Source organism: Scyliorhinus canicula, chromosome 11 (assembly GCF_902713615.1).
Source record: "Scyliorhinus canicula chromosome 11, sScyCan1.1, whole genome shotgun sequence".
Classification (NCBI taxonomy): domain Eukaryota; kingdom Metazoa; phylum Chordata; class Chondrichthyes; order Carcharhiniformes; family Scyliorhinidae; genus Scyliorhinus; species Scyliorhinus canicula.
Window position 1 is genome coordinate 144,175,636 of NC_052156.1, and position 9,784 is coordinate 144,185,419.

The window sequence follows — 9,784 nt, forward strand, 5'->3', positions numbered from 1 at the left end:
CCTTCTCAAAGGCAATTTGGAACGTGCAATAAATGCTGCCCTTGCCAGCAATGCTCACTTCCGACAAGCAAATAAAATAAAAGCTTGAATTGTTTGAAGAACAACTGGATGCAGAGGGGGGTGGAGAGGGGAAGGAGAGAGGCTGGAAGGCCTCTTATGGACAAATGAGTAAAGGTGGATTAAAAAGGCTTACTCATTGTAAAGTATTTTGTGCTCTCCTCAGTGGCTGGCCGAGGTTTTAATACACGCTTCCAACTACTCCCCCAAAAATGGCAGCATGAAAACACGAGAGTTCCAGCCAGACCTAAAACAATACCGCACTGTGCATCACACCCATCTTTAAATGCATTCTAATTGCGTATTGTTTAAAAAGATATACATGCGAGGTGGACAAAAAGATGTAGCTCACCATGAAAACGCAATATAGAATTAATCCTCCCCAAGGTGTGTGTGAGGCGGAGAGGAGAACTGGGGTCATAATTGACCAGGCCTTTCACAGAGAAATATGTTTTATTTTATCCCGCATTAAAGGTCCCCCACACGTTTTCCCAAGAGGCTTCTGTTAACATTAGACTCAGGTGTTAGTAGGCACACAAAAGCTGCCAAGAGTGATTTCCCAGCAGGAATTATCTTTCTCTCCCTGCAGGGATGTGTCTGGGCTCTACTTAATAGCACTTCCTAGAAAACACAGAATTAGGGACGAAGAGAGACAGACCAGAACCTCCAGATCTGTGGGACACCACTCCACCACACACATTCATGAATGCAGCACATGTTTCCACACTCTGGATACATTGAAACTATCCTACAAAGCACTCTTTCACTCAGGTCACTAGCCTGAACATATTCAGCTTAGCACTAATTCATCTCTGAATCGCTTATGCTGAGCAGAGAATTTCCCAGTAATCAAAAACCAAGCAGCCTCAAAAGTGGTAATCCTCCTGTGTAAACGATCAGAAGCACCGTGCCTAGAGATGGCAGCAAACAACACAATATTATGGAGGTGTGCAAAGATAGGAGTTGTACATTTTTGTTTGCGGCCCACTGAAGTCAGGAAGGTCCTCTGGGGGAAAAAAATCAACTTTTCTCTAAAATGGGTCAGCTGAAGCTCATGACTAAAAATTCGTAAACTTTACAACAGTCACCATTGGTGTTCCTTCAAATACACATCAGCAATGGACAATGTCAAACACCAGTCTCTAAAATGCACACGATGAGTCAGGCTTCCTTCCCATTACGTACAAAAATTACAATAAACACCACTAAACCTGCAAAAGCCAAATCGGGATAAGAGTTCTTTGGGAGCAATAACAAAAATTTAAATATTAAGCTAGGTTTTATTAAATTTGGGTTCACGCCCAGTGACATATTTGTTTTCCCTGACCATGCATGAAATTTGACCAAAACTTATGAACATCAGGAGCTGACACTGCCGACAGCTACGCACTTACCTTGTAGGCGCCACTTCGCGCCGGCAAAACAAAGATTCCGACTGGAAATAGGCGAGAGCTGCATTCAACAATGAAAAACACAGCAGGCTCAGTGGAACCACACAGAAATAGGATTTGAAAAAAGAACCTTCCCCGGCACAGCTCTCTCAGCAAATAAAAAAAAAATAAGGGGGGGGGTTATGTCTCAAAAGTTCGCTTCGTGAAGTTGGGAAGTTCTTCAGCGTCACATTTTGACAACAGCCTCCAAATTCTCGGACAGAACAAAAACCCTCCTCAAGGAGAGTGAAATCTCCACCACGCCCAAGGCGTGAAGAATATCTCGCGTTGAAACAATCGGTGCCAGGAGAAGAAGTCAAACTTTATTTTCCTCTTTTAAAAAAAAGAGACGGGGGGGGGGGGGGGGGGGGGGGGGAAGAGGAGAATCGACCGTCCCGCGTACATTCTGCAGTTGGGAGGTACAAATATTGGGAAGAAAGGGATCCCATCGGGAAAACAGAACATTGAGCCAAGAGGGACCCGGCCAGTAAATGGTTAAACGGGAGGCTGACGTCAGGCTCAAACTTGAAATCTAGGGATTAGGATCCAGCAACCCCCACCCCCCCCCCCCCCCCCCCCCACTCCAATAGATACCAATTTACCACAATCCGTCCCCTCCATGTGTCCTGGGGGGGTAATTGTCTTCCCCCCTCCAGATGAGACACAAAGGGAAGAAAGCGGGGGGTCTGGTCAACAATAGGAGTCGATCGGTGTTCTGGAAAGTAGGGTTGGGCTGGGAGCTGGGTTAATCATCAACCTTCCAGGGGGAAACCGATCTCCTTTCAAATTAAAACCCATCTCGACCCAAGCAGACATTTCATTTCAGACCTTTTTGCAGCGAAGCCCCAAAAGAAGTTAGCTTACAAAGTTGAAAGGGGGGGGGGGAGATCAATCGCCGCGCGTCCCCCTCAGTCCACCCAACTTTTTAATTCCCCCCCCCCCTCCCTCCCCTCTCTCTCAGTAAAACCAAGGGTGAGTGAGGAGATAAACCAGCGAGAGGGAGGGTAAACCCCCCCACATGGAATGTGCCCAGCCACAGGAGGACAAGGCGATCTCCTCACCTTTATTTTTTAGGAGTGTGCTTCGAGTGGAGAGGCTTCAGCAAGGTGAGTGGCTTCTCATGGCCCACTCTGGGTTTTAATCCGGAGGGAGAGGAAGGACTCACCTGTGGGCGATGCACACATCCGCTCCTGGAGTAACAGCGACACGAGGAACAGGAAATGGAATCGGCTGATTGCTGGCGAATAATTGAAGAGGAGAAAGGCGCTCTCTCTCTATCTTTCTCTCCCACTTTCTCTCTCTCTCTCTTTTATTTCACAGCAAGTTTTCCAGCGGCCGAAGCGCTGCAGCTGGCACAGAGGCTGCTGGAATGGATGTTGGGTGTGTTTTTTTTTAGGGGGAGGGTCAGTGGTGGAGACAAGGCAGCCGGGGCTGTGGGAATTCTCCACACGGCCGGCGTCACAACCATCATCAGGAGCTGTCACAAGTTGTGAGTTAGTCCGGGAGGGCGGGCCGAGCGGCCTCTTATCATCCAGCCCCTTGTGGCTGTCTCCTCATTGGAGTCAAATTGGGAGCCGTGTGAGCAACATTGTGCTGCTCTGAATCCGCTCATCCGGCTCTTGTCGGCTGCGGGGAATTTTATTCCGGGGATTTTTTTTTAAAGTCTGTTTTTTCTGTCTGTCTGGTCTGCTCTGTCTTTCTAGTCTGAGCTGCTCTCTGTCTGGGCTGAGCTGCTGTGTCTGGTCTGCCTGATCTGGGCTGAGCTGCTCTGTCTGTCTGGGCTGGGCTGTCTGTCTGGTCTGTTCTGTCTCTCGGGTCTGAGCTGCTCTGCTGGTCTGGGTTGCTCTGTCTGTCAGCTTAATTCACTTTCCAGTTACCTTTTTTTTTTACAAGGGGGGGGGGGGCTTTTATTTTTGCCAAACTGCCGCCCACTTGAGTTTTTTTGGACGGTTTGGGAAGTTGGGGAAAGCCGAGTGTGGAGCAGTGGCTCAGCGAGTTGTCTGAATGAGTAGGCGGCTGTCTGACGGTGCGAGGGGGAGCCCATTCACCACCTGGAACCCACTTTTTATCATTCGTCTTACTCGCTCACTCCGAATGTGCAGCAACACCCTGACACGTTGCGTTCATCTGACACTTTGTGAAGTGTACTCACTCTCGTAATGCAGACAACACAGCAGCCGCAGCAAACTCTGTGTAACAACCACTGGATAATGTGTACGGATTTTTTAGTGATTGTTATGAAGGCCGCGTGGGGTGGTGGATAGACACCCCCCCCCCCCCCCCCCCATGGGTTTGCAGAGGTTCGCACAATAGAAACTATTCGGCGGGGGTTTAAAACCTGCAGCCCAGACCGGGCAGACATTGCCGCTGTCTGCGCCCCCCCCCCCCCCCCAAAAGCTGGGACACAAACATTTTCCCCCGCGACTGTGGCTATTTTTGTTGTACAAATAAACTTGAGTTTGCATGAAGCCTGGCCTTGGTGGGGTTTTAATGTCTCATCCGATAAGCACCCCCAAACAATGCAGCTCTCCCTCAGTATTGCACTGGGGTGTCAGCCTTGATTTTGGTGCTCAAGCCTGCGTGGAAACTGAACCCAGAACTTTGCAACTCAGGCAAGAGTTATAACCACTGAGCTGGTACTCAATGTAATTACTCCATTGTAATAGTGCGGTGAATGAGATTCACACGGTATTATACTTACCAATGTCACTCTGTTTCCATTGTATATATGTACCGATATTGTAAGTGCAATTGCACTACCTGACCACCAGGGGGAGTAGCTCTGGGAGTACTCAAGAGTTTGTACTGGGCTCCCCCCTTGGCTCCGCCCAGAACTCCTCCCTCTGGAGCTGCTGTATAAAGATCCGTGCCACAGAGCCAGCCGGCCAGTTCATCGAAAGTTGAACGGCAAACAGGCTGGCTCTGTTGTAAGTATATTAAAACCGCTATTCTAATCCTACAAGCACTTGTCCGTAGAATTGATGGTTCCATCAAATAGTGTACAATGAAAATCCATTGCATTGTATTAACTTCTGTACTGATAAGCAGGAAAGCTGCTGGAACCCAGGGAAGCAACTACAACTTGCAGAGCTGTCAAAACACACATGTAACGTATAGATGCAGTCCTGTACATTGTAGCTCCATATGTTAGATAGAGTAAAAAAATAAAGAAAATGCACAGCTAAACTTCACAGGCAGGATATGAACCAATTGCCTTTCACAATGGACAACATGAACTGTATAATAACCATATCTATAGCCAGTTCCACTATTACTGGTTAAAGTTGAGGTATTGGAATTGAGATTTTTTTTTTGTCACAGGATGTTGGTGTTGCTAACAGTGCCAGTATTTGTTGCCCATTCCTAATTACCCTTGTGAACAGTTAAGAGCCAACCACATTGCTGTGGGTCTGGAGTCACATGGAAGCCAGACCAGGTAATGACAGCATAGTTCCTTCCTTAAAGAACATTTATAAGCCAGAAGTTTTCCAACAATCAATAATGGTTTCATGATCACTGTTATTGAGGCTCAGTTGTCTATACAGCTGATTTGTGATGCAGAAAGAGGCCAGGAGTGTAGATTCAATTCCCCTAATGACTGAGGCTATTCATAAAAGCCCTGCCTTCTCAACCTGGCCCCTCGCCTGAGGTGTGGTGACCCTCGGGTAAAATCACCACCAGTCAGCTCTCCCCCTCAAAGGGGAACTATGGCCTTATCTTATTACTGAGACTAACTTTCAATTCCAAGTTTTTTAACTTTAGTTTTTTATTAATTAGTAGAATGCTGGCTGCCACGGTGGCATTCGAGCCCATGAGCCCAGGGCATTAGCCTGGGTCTCTGGGTTATTAGCCTGTGACATTATTGTCTCCCATCAAATTAAAATGGGATTACATGGATTTTTCTCCCTGCTCACCTCTGTGATTTGTTGCCATTGAAGTCATAGAGGTTCCCTATGAATTTTCATAATCGGGAAAACAAATCTCAGAACGACAGACTTGATTTCCCATTTCCTGCTTTTGAACTTGGCAAAAGTAGGAACCCTAATTTTCCCTCAAATCCTCCATTGACCCGGTAGCCCCTCTTTCTAAGCTATTGTTACCAGAATCCACAATTATGCAACTTCTGTGTGTATAAGATCAGGACAGAGAGAACGATTCTTTCTTAAAGGGAGCAGTGGAAAGAATCCTTGTTGTCATCACCACAGTCTTATCCTGCCTGTCCCCAAGAGACTAATGGGATCTTGATGCTTGGGTGAAGCTGTGTTGTATTTGGGAACAGTCTTAACAGTAGAGAGACTAAGAGAGGAAAGTAATAACATGTTTTTAGACCTCAAATATCTCGACAATCTAGAGTGCATTCACTGTTAACTTCTTTATATCCACCTTCTTGAACAAAATTGTTCCTCTCAGAACTTCTGCCTCCAGGAAAAATTAACTCCCAACCTCTTCGCAAGAACCTCCCCGTGTGTGCGTGGGTTTCCTCCGGGTGCTCCGGTTTCCTCCCACAGTCCAAAGATGTGCAGGTTAGGTGGATTGGCCATGATAAATTGCCCTTAGTGTCCAAAATTGCCCTTAGTGTTGGGTGGGGTTACTGGGTTGTGGGGATAGGGTGGAGGTGTTGACCTTGGGTAGGGTGCTCTTTCCAAGAGCCAGTGCAGACTTGATGGGCCAAATGGCCTCCTTCTGCACTGTAAATTCTATATTAATCTATGATTAATGTAGGACAAATGTTCACAACATCGTGGGCCAAAGGGCCTGTTCTGTGCTGTATTTTTCTATGTTCTATGTTCTAACCCTTTCAAACTCCCAACACTCCACCTTCCAGCCGAATCAACATATTTGGGATGTACTCTACAATGTTACACCTCAAAATCTGTGATCCATCTTGTCAGCTGGCCGTCCATCCATTGCTTCCTCATAAAACTGACACCGATATAGAACATAGAACATAGAACAGTACAGCACAGAACAGGCCCTTCGGCCCTCGATGTTGTGCCGAGCAATGATCACCCTACTCAAACCCACGTATCCACCCTATACCCGTAACCCAACAACCCCCCCCTTAACCTTACTTTTTAGGACACTACGGGCAATTTAGCATAGCCAATCCACCTAACCTGCACATCTTTGGACTGTGGGAGGAAACCGGAGCACCCGGAGGAAACCCACGCACACACGGGGAGGATGTGCAGACTCCGCACAGACAGTGACCCAGCCGGGAACCGAACCTGGGACCCTGGAGCTGTGAAGCATTTATGCTAACCACCATGCTACCGTGCTGTATAGTTACGAGTCACAGACTTGAATGTATCTGGTAATCAACCGTGTCACGAGAATGTCACTTTAAGAAATGCTTGGCTGCTCATGTTACTGCAGTGATGTCAGAGTGTTGGTGGAGCTGAGCTCTGGCTCTGCTTTTTAGTTTCACTATGAGAAAAGCTTGGGTGTGTCTGTGTCTTTTTGGTTTCATTTTCAGTGTTGGAGCTGAAGCGAGACAAAGCAGGTGTACTGTTGATCTCTCTGCCATGAAAAGACTATCCCTTGATCATTTGGTGAATTCAGAATTGTAAATATTCTCAGTAGTGACTTTAACCTGATGTGCTTCTGTTTGAAGGTTTTTTAAGTCTTCTGGATGTTAAAAGGACAGCCTACAGATTACTTAGTGTTGCATTCTTTGGGGGTTGTATTTGAATTAATGGTTGCTGAGATGTTCACTGTTTGTTTTAAAAAGGTTAACTTGTGTTCATAGAATAAACATTGTTTTGCTTTAAAAAATTACTTTTTCCATTTCTGCTGTACCACACCTGTAGAGTGGGCCGTGAGCTTCCCATACCACAATCTAGTAAAAGTTGTGGGCCAGGTGAACTCCATGATACACTTTGGGGTTCTCTAAACTCTGGCCCATAACAACCGCCCAGACCATTGATGGCCAGACCTGGCTTGACAACCTTGCTCCCTTATCATAGCTGCAAGAACATCCTGGGGAGTGGAGCAGTATCAACCCCAAATTATTTCCAGTTAATAATTCCTTTTTCATGGACTATCATCCGCAAATATAAGGAACTCATTAGATAAATTATAAGCATCCAAAGTCAAGGCTGTCTACGCAACTGCTTCTGTGTTTTCTGATGCTTCTTTCCTGGCAGTATTTAATTCATAGCCTTCCCTTCTGTCCTATTCACAACTGAGATTCATCCACCCCATAATCCAGCTCTTGGCCAATACCTCTCCTAGCCTTTGTTACACTTGTCTCATCCAGGAAGCCTATTCTCTTCTTCCTTGGCCCCCTATTTTCAACCTTCTCATTTGTTATTTAATACTATTTCAACCTCCTTCAAGGAACAATATCAATCTTCCCCTCATGCCTTCTATGTTGTCTACCATTGATTCTCTGGTGGTCTCGTGGTTAGGATTTGGCGCTGCCACTGATATGGTTCAGCTTCGATTCCCAGTCAGTGAAGGTGACTTTCTTAAGCAAATTGTTGACCTGGTTAAGACCTGAGCAGTCTCACACATTTAGATAATAAACTTTTTTATTCTTCCTGCCAAAATGGACAATTTGGCATTTGTCTACATTATACTCCATTTGCCAGATTGTAGTCCACTCACTTAACCTATCTTTCTCCCTGTTGTAGCCTCCTTATGTTCTCTTTGCAGTTTACTTTCCTCTCTGTGTCACCATTTAGTAACCATACCTTCATTCCCTTCAGCCAAATCATTGCTATACATTGTAAAAAGCTAAGGCCCCAGCACTGATCCATGGTGGCACACCACTTGTCACATCTTGCCAACCAGAAAATGATCCATTTATGCCAACTCTCTGTTTCCTGTTAGCGTGTCAATATGGTAGACCATGCATTATGAGCTTTTATGTTCCACAATAACCCTTAATGTGGCACCTTATCAAATGCCTTCTGGGAATCTAAGTTTAGTACATCCACTGGTTCCCCTTTATCCACAGCACATGTGAATCCTTCAAATCACTAATAAATAAGTTAAACGTGATTTCCCTTTCACAAAATCATGTTGACTCTGCCTGATTGCCTTGAATTTTTTGAAGCGCCCTGTTATGATATCTTTAATAATGGCTTCTAACATTTTCCCTATGACAGATGATAGACTAACTGTCCTGTAGGTTCTTGCTTTCTGCCTCCCTCCCTTTTTAAATATATTTGCTATCTTCCAATCTTGTATAACCTTCTCCGGATCTGGGGAATTTTGAGAAATTGAAACCAATTCATCAACTATCTCATTAGCCAGTTCTTTCAAGGCCTTAGGTTGAACATCTGAACCGAGGGATATGTCCGCCCACAGACCCAACAATTTGCTCAATACCACTTTCCTGGTGATTGTCGTTTTCCTGAGTTACAGTCATAGAGTTTTACAGATCTTCCCACCATTTCCTGATTTACAGATTTTTGCTGTTGGCTTTGCTGTGCATCACAAACCAGCCTTCCAGCCAACTGAGCTAAACCTGCTCTTGGATATTCCTTGTGTTCTCTAAAGTAAAGATTGCTGGAAAATACCTGTTTAAATCATTGGTAATAACCTTACTTTCTATTATCAATTCCCCAGACACACACTCTTTTGGACCAATGTTCACTTTGTTAACTCTTATTTAAATATCTTATAGAAACTTTAACTGTCAATCTTAATATTATTAGCTAGCTTTCTCTCGTACTCTAGTTTTTCACCTATTATCAATCTTTATGTAATTCTTTGATGTTCTTTATATTCTTTCCAATCTTCTGACCTATTACTGGTCTTTGTACAAATATATGCTTTTTCTTTAAATTTAATACTGTCTAACTTTTTTTAGTTAACCACACATGATGGGCCCTCCCCTTGGAATTTTTGTTCCCCAGGCTCCATCCATGCCAACCCATGCCACTCGTTCCCTCTACTCACTCCTAGGCCGCCTCATATCTTTCATGCCAAGCTATGGCATATTCATGCCCATTCACCCAGTATACATTCTGTACAGCACCCATAGTAATGATATGATTTGAGAAAAAGCTTTCAAAAATAGGCTTGCATCCATAATTTTTCATTTTATTAAAGAAATCACTTTCACGACTTCCCAGTAAAATTATCAATCATGCTGACCCTTTAAAGTATCAAAGCAGAGACTGCAAGCACTTTGCACCTCATTATCTTGTCTAATTAAACATTGTGCAATTGTCAGAATAGATCACAGCAAGAGCAATCAATCAAGTAGTGTTTTCCTGGGATGCAGCTGTTTAAACAAACTAATGCACCTCTATGGAGTCCCCCTAACTCTGTAAAAATCCTGCCCA

At 44.8% G+C, this 9,784-nt stretch overlaps 1 protein-coding gene across 7 annotated transcripts in view; it reads right to left on the minus strand.

The window, feature by feature from the left end:
- The window catches only part of LOC119973455 (plexin-B2-like), a 290,890-nt gene extending 287,939 nt beyond the window's left edge, over window positions 1-2,951 (minus strand). For 3 of the 7 annotated variants that reach the window (XM_038811622.1, XM_038811621.1, XM_038811618.1), the window contains exon 1: window positions 1,452-1,746. The gene's annotated coding sequence lies outside the window, so the exon portion shown is untranslated. Of the gene's footprint in view, window positions 1-1,451; window positions 1,747-2,548 lie in introns of those variants that run through there. The other 4 variants (XM_038811623.1, XM_038811619.1, XM_038811625.1 and 1 more) reach the window with 2 other exon arrangements.
- Window positions 2,952-9,784: the final 6,833 nt, after the last annotated feature.